Here is a 10459-nt window from a genome sequence, read left to right on the forward strand (position 1 = left end):
TTCTGGAATAGTCCATGAATTATCAGCCACTGTATAATAACTTTGAATTTTTCACTGTTTTTACAAATCTTAGTAAGATAACTCACTTTCATTTGCATAAGTTGCTGTGCAAGGCTATGTCACTTCTAAAGAACATGCAAAATCATGTATTTTGACCTTGCACTGGTCATTTTAGTAGCCTAAAAACCAGATCAAATTAGCTTTATCAAGTTAAATGCCAAACAACTTCAACATAAAGAATTGGAGAAGACAGAAATTTTAAAGACTTAAAGCATGTCTTCATGACTTCATTCGTATTCATTCATTCATGACTTCAATGCTATGTTCTGTCATTTCAGTAAAATAACAGAGAAACTCTTTTTGGCCAAGGTACCTTTTCCAGATTTTAACATCAGTCATCAAGGAAGAATAAAAACTCACCAGAGACAGTTTAGAGAGGAGTGAAAGAAAGTCAGATATTTACAAACTTGGATCTATGGGCTAGTAAAAAGACTTGGGTAAAGAGAAGGTTTAATTCTTCAAGGAGGCAGAAATCTAGAACAGAGCTGAACAAAATGGAGTTTTTGTTCCCATGTCCTTCCTTTGGGGATAAATGGGTTGAATTTTACAGAAAAGGAAGTTAAGTTAGATGTGGCTTCAAACTGAGAGTGGGTTTAGATCAGATGTTACAAATAAATTCCTTACTCTGAGGGTGGAAGAGGTTACTCAGATAAATTGTGGATGTCCCATCCCTGGAAGTGTTCAAGGCCAGGTTGGATGGGGCCCTGAGCAAGCTGGTCTAGTGAAAGCTGGTGGGGATTGCAACTAGATGATCTTTAAGGTCCTTTCCAGCCCAAACTTCTCCATGACTCTATGATACTAGCAGGAAAAAACCCATTCTAATTCAGCATAATTAAACTCTGGAATACATGGCTTTGGCACAACAAAGTGAGATGAGGTATCTGTCTGGCAGTGTGTCACACATGTATGGTTACTATTGAGTAACTATATGTATAGTTACTACTGAGTGGGGGCTGGGCTGGAGAGCTCTTTTCTGTTCTACTTGGCTCTGTCTTTTGAAATTTTTTTAATGTATCACTTTGCCTTAAGCCATCACTGTCAGGTAGGTTAGTTTCAGCAAGAAAAAAATGTGTGAACTCGAAGTACCTTGAAGTAGGTAAATTAAAAAGAGGAAACCTGTGCCATAAACTCTCTGTTGCAGATAGTAGGGAACAGACACCTGGGTTAACTGTGTGCAATTGAGATATGTCAGCCCAAGGAAGCTTCAAAAGTGGCTGACATTTTGTTCCTTTATTGGAAGCTGCACACGAGTTGCTTTGTACTAAAGGCAACCTGACATTTGCAGAGACCTGCAGCACTCAAATTAATGGGTTCTGCTTGCAAGGATGATTTCAACAAAGACTTTCTCCATTGTAAGGTCTTGTTCAGTACATCTCTAAATCAGTTTTAAAAGTTTTTAATCTATTTTATGCAAAGGCCTGTTGTCCTTAGCTGGCTGTCAAATCCATTGTTGCAAGCAGCAACTCTCTTTTGTGGCCAGAATGTTACTGGTAGATGATTAGCAAGATACTGAGCTTTGTTTGGGTACAAGAGCCTTATCCTGTTGGACAACATTCTATTTAGAGTGTGCTGCCTATATGTCCTTCACAGGGTAAGACCTGTCAGGTAAGACACTGCCCTCTGGTAAATTGTCATCAGGCTGGGCAGGAAACTGCATTTACATCAGTGCTTGTATGGGACCCAACTGCCTCCCAAATATCTGCTGTTAATGGGACTGACTTTTTCCCTTGGGAGAGTTTATCAGAATCTTACAGGCTGTTTTTATGCCTCTTTTTTTTTTACAAACTACCTGACAACAAAAATAGTGTATTTTTCTATACAGGTCATAATTTGGTGTTGATTTCCCTTTACTGTGCTTGTTTGGCACATCTTCTGCAGAGGTACTTAGGTTGATCCAGTCACAGCTGCCTTCAGACAGAGAAATAAGCAGCAGAAGAAGTGGAACTTCTGAGAAATACACCTCCTGCTTTTGTTCAGCTGTTCCTGGTAGGAGTAATATTAATGATAATACTCAAGTGTGATGCAAGCAGCCTTGTTTTTTAAAGGGAGCAAAGTGTTCCAGACCATTAACTCATACTGTATTTTTGCTAACAGCCTCTTTCTCAGGAAAACTGAAGATCAGAGGCTGAGGGGGAATCCTGAACCAGGAGAAGGTAAAGAAATCCACCTCACTCTTTGCATGGTTGGAAGGGGCAGCAGGAGATTGTCTAGTCCTGTCTCCTGTCAAAATCAGGCTCAACTACAGCAGGCTGCTCTGGGCCATGATCAGTTGGGTGGTAAATATCTCCAAAGATACAGACTTCAAATGTCTCCACGCAGTGTGTTCCATTATTTTATCAGCTTGACAATAAAAAACTCCATTTTCCTAATGTTTAAATGGAATTTCTTGTATTTCAGTTTGTGCCTTTTGTGTCCTTTCATTAAGAGTTTGGTTCACGTTGTTTTACACACCCTTATCTGATATTTATACGTTTTGGTAAGACCACCCCTGAGCCTTCAAGCTTTCAGCTCTCTCCACCTCTTTGGCAAATCCTCCCTATCCATGTAGCATCTTCATGAATTTCTGTTTCATTTTCTCCAGTATGTCCATGTCCCTTTTGCAGCTGGGAGCCCAGAATTGGACCTTGTGGTCCAGAGGAGTCACCAGTGCTGAGTAAAAGGGGAGAATCACCTCTCTGCACCTGGGATTGGCACAGGCAGGTGCTTTCCCTCTGTCCCAGCAAAGGGAAGATGGAAGATATCCCCTGAGATTTCTTGGAGGAGGGGTTTGCTGTGGATTGCTGTGCACCTGCAGAGCTGAGCAGATGTGTATGTACTTGGAATGTGTTTGTGATCTTGGTGGCTGGTGGGGGAAAGTTTGAATCTGAAAATACTTGGTGTAGTTAAACTGGAGGGAAAACATTTTCTCACTTTAGTGACAAAGGACTGCTGAGGTGATCAGCTCTGTTGCAGGCTCATTCAGCAGCTAATTAGGGGATCATGGTGATTGGGGGGCAGTTTCCTGGACTGGGAAAACCCTAAGCAAGCTCAAGGTCCCACCAGGAGCTGGCAGCTTGTGCTGGCAATTCAGGTACGGGAGCAAAAGTAAGCATGGCCACTCCACTCCAGAAAGGACAGCCCTGGCTCTTTGGAATTTCATCCTGGTGTCAGAAATGTTTACGGAGCCATACATACTAATATAATTACTGGGCTCTGACACTTAAAAACAATCCAGTCCCCCCATGGCAGCTCTCCACTGCTGGATGGTGAATAGCAGAAACAAGGTCTGATTGATGCAGGTTAAGAATCTTGCCTAAAGTGAAGCATCACCAGCATTTCTGTGATGAGCACCTTGCTTTGGTGTCCAGTCTGTAATTTCATATTCTGAAGAACACCATGTCCTTGGAGGGCAGATGGGAAGGAGGGGGAAGTGGAGTGACTTGGGACCTGGGAAATTTGGTACTAGGCCAGGGTCCTTTCTGCCATGTATTGCTGCCAGCTAAGTTCTGAACCACTGCTCAGCCAAGTTCTTGCTGAGGATTAAGTATTCCTGCTCTCCAGCAGACTGGAAAGGGACAAGCTTTGAGTACTCCCATCCACCATAAATTCTACCTAGCAGGTAATGCAAGGTGGGAAGTGTGCTCTCCAGCTGTGACCACTGAAAAATACAGCAGATACAGTCTGCTCTTTGTGTTCTGCAGAGTCCCAGACCTTGTGGCTGGTGTGTGAGGTGATCAAAGCCTTCATGTTGTCATTCTCTTCCATGTGTCATCAGTGTTGCAGATGCTTGTCATGGCAATCTTGCACTGGGGCTAATCATTATGGGTTGGAAGGCCAGCTTTAGAAGTGCTTTGGATGCTGATAATCAGATTTCTAGGCTGAAATTGCTCTGAAAGCAGAAAAAGAATGAGAGCTGACTCCTGTTAAGGAAGCTGTCCTTGAAAAGAAACCATCTAAATCTTCATGTACATCTCTTGGCTAAGAGTATGCTTGAGGTACCTGATACTTATTAACCTTCCTTCTATGACAAAGTACATAGGTATTTTGATTCCAATATCTTATTATTTATTTAAAAAAGCATGTTTTTTTTGTAGTATATGGTCAATCAAACTCACTGACAGACCAATCATCTCATGACACTTTAATTGTTCTCCTTTCATTATGAAAATAAAGAACTCTGTGCAAAATCTCTTGCTATAAGGAAGGGCACACGCGTGTAATTATAGGATGCTTTTGGAGTTTAAAAAAAAAGGAAATTAAATGACTAATACATTTTGCTGGTGAAATTGACAGCTGTAACAAACCTGCTTCTCTCATCAGCTGTAAGCTTTTATCCCTGCCTTGTACTAATGAATAAATCATCTTATTACATAAAATTACATTCTAATTGCTCCCATGTCAGTCTATTTCAAGTTAGACCTAGGCAGTAAGGTTCCCTTGGTGCCTGGGTTTTCCCTTTCTGCGTGATTGCTGAGCAGTCACATTTACAGTGCCTGGGAATGGTCTTGGAGAAGAAAAAATGGGAGAAGGCAGGAGACAAAGGGAGAGCAGGACAAGAGAGCATATAAAAGAGACGAGGAATGATGTAGGAGACATGAGAAAAACCTAAAGGAGCTGTTGAATGGAAGAGCCAAATGAAAAAGACTTTAAAAAGCTAGTGGGATGTGAGTAGGAAGAGAGGGAAGATGAGTCAAAACTACGGCAAACCTTTCCGTGCTACGCCTTGTGTGGAGCAGCTCGTGGGAGCTCTTGGTGTTGGCTAAACAGCCATGGCCGTTTCTGTGACAGGAACTTTTCCTCAAGCTCTGACAAGCTGTTATCGTCTAAGTTCTCCTTTTCCTCTCAACTTAAAATGTTGCCTGGAAAATATTAATTAGTCATTTAATACTGCAGAGTGAAGGGATGTATCCACCGCCCCTCCACAGCTTCAAGAGGAATGATTGATTCTCAGAGAAGAGAAAAAGGCAATTTCAATAGGCTTGCTGTAGGAGAGAAAATGTTTCCAAATTAATTGTAACTAAATGACTTGGAATTCATCCTTCAACTACCAACAGGCGGTATCAACTCTCATGTATTGATTTTGTTTGGGCTGATTAGAAAAAGGACAAAGTGCAAGTAAGACTTCCCTGGACAAAAACAAGTGCACCTGTGTAGAAATCATGCAACTTTAATTAATTAGTTTAATAACTGATTTAATTGAGGCTTCCTGTTGTAGATAATGCATTTGGAAATGATGGTGCAGCTCCTAAATTACTGATGTAATTATTTGCAAAATGGAAAAAGTAGGACTTCTCATTGCTCTTCTAAGATGTGCTAAAATGACATATAGAACTTTTGCTTTTGTTTCTTTTCATAGTGTGAGATTATCTTGCCTACCCCATTTTTTATGAAAAACTATAGAGTACTAGAAGGATGGTACATTATAAACAAATGAATTTGATGAACTGAAGCAGGGTGATTCTTTGTATTGTTTTGATTGTTTACCATTCTCTTTTGTAGGTTGTCTATAAAACAGATTTATCTTAAAATCCTGGCAAGTGGAAGAAAAGCTGTCAATGCAGCACCCTATTTTCTACCTGGTATATCTGGGTTGTTTTGGAGAAAAGATGTAACATTTTTGACATACCTATTTTTTTTAACAAAAGTGCTAAACAAAAAGAAGACTTACATCAAGCAAAACAGGCCATTTATTCTGCCTTTCCAGTACATAAAAAAAAGGAGATCATAACCCTTGTTTTTTTTGTTTGCTGAGTCCCTGCCTTAGAAGACCCATATTACTGTAATTTGTTCCAAGAAAGAGTCCCTTAGCAGAGACTGCACAAGGAGTGTGTGGGATCCTTGTTTTTATTTTTCTTTTGAGCGTGGAAACAAATGGGCAATCATTTGGTTTTGTTGGGAAACAATGAAGAGGGAGTTCTGTGTCTTTACAGCACCGTGAGGCAGGAATAAACCAAACAGATGAATAGAGGTAATTCCAATCCTTGATTACTTTTCCTGTATGAATGCAGGTAAAGGGGTTTAGTATAGACCTAAAGGTAAAGGTTTGTTACAATTCCAAACTCAAATGTTGTATCATGTTTTTCCCTTCAGTTTAATTGCCACCATGGACATTATGTTGAAGGAACATTGTGATTTCTGGGCATTGCTATTAAGGTTTGCTTTTGATTGAGAGTCTTTCAGACAAAGTGGGTTTTATTTTTGCTTCTATTCCCCTTTGCCAGTTTTCTCATTTGTGCTAGTTTTCTCCTTCTGCTACCCATTGTCACAATGTGTTTACCTCTTCCAGGTGACAGGCATGCTTGGTATCTCTTCTGGAGCTGGGAGATTTCCAGAGAGAGGTCAAAACTGTTCACTCATGAGAGCATTTTATGCGACTATCCATCCATCTTCTGGCTGCTGTGTGCAGCTGGAGTTAAGAACTCACAGGCACTGATTTTACACACAGTCCTCTTGGAGTTTAAGCAGCAGGGGGACTTCACAAATGGGCATTAATTACCATGGGGAATGTGGTTGGCACCCTAAAATTGTGCCAGTGAGGAGTCCTGTTAACAAATGAGGATGGAGGGATAGGCTATGATGTTACAGTGTGCTGATTCTGACCTGTTAGCTGGGGTCTTTGGCCAAAACCAACTGAGCAACATGGAACTGAGCAGCAAAGAATACTTAAAATCTTTTAAAGGATGAGAAAAAAAAGTTTGGATTGATAATGGCTGGAAAGAGAGATCAAAACCAGAGAAACGGGATAAATGGGTTGTGAAAGAAGGATATGCACGGAAGAGTGAGAGTGAGTTAAATTAGTAAGAAAGGCTGGATGGACAGTGCAGATCCGTTTGGATTCCCATGTAGGAAGTATCTAAGGAACTGAGCTAAATGAAAGAAGAGCATTTATGGTAGACTGTAAGAAAAAACTGTATAGAGGCTGTTTTGAAGGAATTCAGGTGGTCAAACATGTGATGGTAGGTTTGGATGGGCTGTGGTGCTGAAGAAAACTCTCTGAGCAGGATGACTTCTCCAGGTTCTGAAAGAGGAGGCACTGGTCATGCATGGGTAGAGTCAGCAGAGAGAGGATGCTGAAGATCTGCAGTTCCTTAACATCATATGAAGGAGTAAAAGAGGAGTGGAGATGTGCTGTGGGCAAAGGGAGAAGTGGTACGAAGGCTTGAAAGTTAATCTTTGGAAAATCAAGATAATTCCTGTACAATGTCTAATGAGAACTGCATCTAAACACTACATGTGCAAGCACAAGACTGCTGGGATGTCTAAGCAGTTGTGGTCACTTTTTCCATGTGAAAAGAAGCTGAACTGAATGCAGAATACAGGAGGAAGAGAAATCTCAGACTACAAGGCATGTGTGTGAAGACAGACCTGTGAACACCATCTTTCTGGTGCATGTCAGTAAAAGCCTTGGCATGATTCAGGAAAACAGGATTTATTCCCAGGTGCAGAAGAAGCAACTACTTTGAGATAGAATCAAATACAATTTTTATTTTCCAAGGAAAATAAAAAATATTTTGCCAAGAGCCCTTTAGCTTTCATGTTTTTGCCAGTTTCTTGCAGTGGGTAAATCTTATATGGCAGAAGGAGCTGATTCACACATCATCCAGAAATAAGAAGGTCTGCTCTCCTGAACGTGTGGCAGAAGTAATGCCAAACACCAAGATTAGGTCTGCCCTCCACATTTTCTGCTCTTTTCCAAAGGATGACTCTTGGGTGTTTGTGATTTACTTGCAGTGTTTATTAGTAACCTTCAGGCTTTGGGGTTTTTTTTTGTGGTTGTTCTGTGTACTTGATTGAAGGTCAGATCTGAGAAAGAGCCCTTATTGATTTCAAAAGTGCCAAGTAGAGATTGAAGTTTTTTGCCCTCTGTGGGGATGTTTTTCCCATTGTGAGTCGATGGAAGCACGTGTGCAGGCTGCAGGGTGAGCACAGCTAATCTTGGGCTGTCTCAGCAGGACTGAGGCAGCACAGAGCTGAGAGCAGCACTGAGAATTTGGTGATTATTGAACAGAAGGTGGCTTGAGAAATATGGAAACTGCTGCCATGATAACTTAAAGGAGGGGAAAAACCAGACCTAAGCAGTTAATGAAATGGGAAAAAAAGTAGCAATGGGAACAGAGATGAATTGGTAAGAGTTTGTTTAAACACCACCGAGAAACCAGCTGCTGGGTCCAGTGTCTGTGGGGTGTGCATTAAGCAGACTGAGTGGGAAGTTAATAACAGAGGAGAGTGGTGTTGCTGAGAAGAGCTTAGTGTGCTCTTTGTCTTACCATTCATTGGAAGGACCACAGGATTACTTTCTCTGGAGATGTTTTTTTCTTAGAAAAGGAACTGTAAAGCTCTATGAATGTCAGTCCTGTACACCAACAGTTGCTGCCATTAAGTAAAGAGTAGTGTGTAGTCAGATCACCAGAGAGTTCTGCTAACACAGTCAGCCAAAACATGCAGCTTAATTAATGGTCTGTGCATTTTAGTTACTTATTCTGAAAGCTCTATTAAATATAAAATTTGCAAATCTGGTTTTGTTAAGAGTCCCCAGCTCATTAAATGTGCAATACCCCAGGAGATGCTTTTTGTCCAGGTTACCTGTTTATCAGGCTGGCACACAGAGATACTGCTGGTACAGAGCAGCAGCTGCTGGGGTGTGATTGAAGTGTGTCCTTTACAGCTCCCTTGGAAAAACAGCCTGTTGGAACCTGAATTTGGGGTGGGAAATTAATAAATGAATATTAAAAGGTTTTTTTGGGGACAGGGCTGTATGGGATAGTTACAGAGCTGATGGATGTGGTTAGTTTTGCTGTCTGTTTCACTTTCTTTGGATTCTGTGACAGTCATGTTTTATTTTTCAAAGCCGTAGCCATACAGTTTTTGTGTCAAAATTGAGAATATAATTAGGATGCAGTACTTAATTGTTTTACAATCTCATGTTTTTCTGATTGCTCTCTGCTGCTGCTTTATGGACTTTCATATTCTCTCATTTTGGCCTGTGAAGACAGCTACATGCAAGGATAGGAGCCTATCACTGCTGGTGCTGGATAGCACCAGTAACAGTGCTTTTGTATGTCATTTCATCACCCCAGACAGCACTGACCTCGTACTGCTTTAGAGACTCTTCATGTGCAAAAGCATTTGTGTGTCACTGGGGCCAGTGAGAGCCAGCCCATCGTCCTGCACAGGAGAAGGAAGTGGTCTGAACAAGCTGAGACCCCTAAGAGCATTATGAGTCCCCTGACCATCATGCAGGTAGTGAGAGCCCATCTCAGACAAGCAGCAGCAACATCCTTTGGATGTGTGCCCACATGGCACATGCTGGCTTGTATCCCACTGCTAGCTCATGAACAGGATTTCTGATGCCCTTTTACAGTCTCTGCTGCTTGTGGATGCTCGAGTGTGGCAGGGAAGGACAGATGGGATGGATGCTATGAGCAGTGGGGCCAAAGAGGATGGGGTGAGACGGGAGCAAGTGAGACAGCAGAGAGAGGAGGGGCCAGTAGACAGGAAGAAAGATGGCAGATAAATGTCATTCATTGCCTTCCTTTCAGGTTTCCTGATTCTTCTTTGCTGAGCCTTAGAAGGGCAGTGTAGTTTTAGTTTATTTCATGAACTTAAAAAAAATATAAATTAGGGATGAAGCAAAACAATTGAACCTGAATCTGCATTGGGACCTGGAATCCCCTCATCGATTGATGGAGATACCTGCTGTGAGGTCAGCCATGTCACCTGGAGAAGTCCTATGACTGCTGTGCTTCTCTTTGTGAAACAGCATTTAGATTTGCATTTTTGTTTATAAAGCCAAATTGAAATCAAGGCTCTCCTTTCCCCTTTTGTCCCTGTCCCTGGATGGGCGTGCCTGTCCTTCCTGCTTCATAACAACTGCTTGTGTATGTGCCCTGACAGCCATTTTAGCTCTTTCTTTCTTTTTTTAGTAACGTGAGCTGAGTTAGTTGTGTTTCATCTCATCCTGGCATTTTTGAGACTTGGCACTCTCATACATCTTGCTGTGTCCCCTGTCTTTTTTTTGCTTTGCATTTGCACCTTTTTTTCCACCTTAGTAACCTACTCACATGTTGACATAGCGTCCAAGCAAATGTGCCCTACTGTTCCCCAGTAAGAGGCAGCGCAATTAATTTCAGAGACTTTCCACGGAAAGAAACCCTTGCCTTCCTGTGAACAAGGAGAGCTGTTCAATTATACTGGAAAGCTGCATGTGGGCCCAGGCTGAGAGACACCCCCTCCCACCCCCCTCCCACTCCTGTCTAAAGGACTGCTGTATTGTCATCTGACAAAGTCACTCATTTCCAGATAATTGGCTTTTTAAAGGGCATCTATAGGACCCAAATAACTCCTGGCATACTGTTTATACCATTGGCCTGCCAGGTTAGCAAAGGTTAGACTTAATTGCCTCATTTATGGCTAATGCATT

General features: G+C 41.7%; 1 long non-coding RNA gene across 1 annotated transcript; it reads left to right on the top strand.

Moving 5' to 3' along the window:
- The first annotated feature begins 1901 nt into the window (after window positions 1-1901).
- LOC135443083 (uncharacterized) lies at window positions 1902-7553 on the top strand. Its single transcript, XR_010438806.1, has 4 exons — window positions 1902-2046; window positions 2155-2213; window positions 2664-2868; window positions 6326-7553. It is a non-coding gene; the product is annotated as an uncharacterized LOC135443083 (long non-coding RNA).
- Window positions 7554-10459: the final 2906 nt, after the last annotated feature.

This window comes from Zonotrichia leucophrys, chromosome 2 (assembly GCF_028769735.1).
Source record: "Zonotrichia leucophrys gambelii isolate GWCS_2022_RI chromosome 2, RI_Zleu_2.0, whole genome shotgun sequence".
Classification (NCBI taxonomy): Eukaryota; Metazoa; Chordata; class Aves; order Passeriformes; family Passerellidae; genus Zonotrichia; species Zonotrichia leucophrys.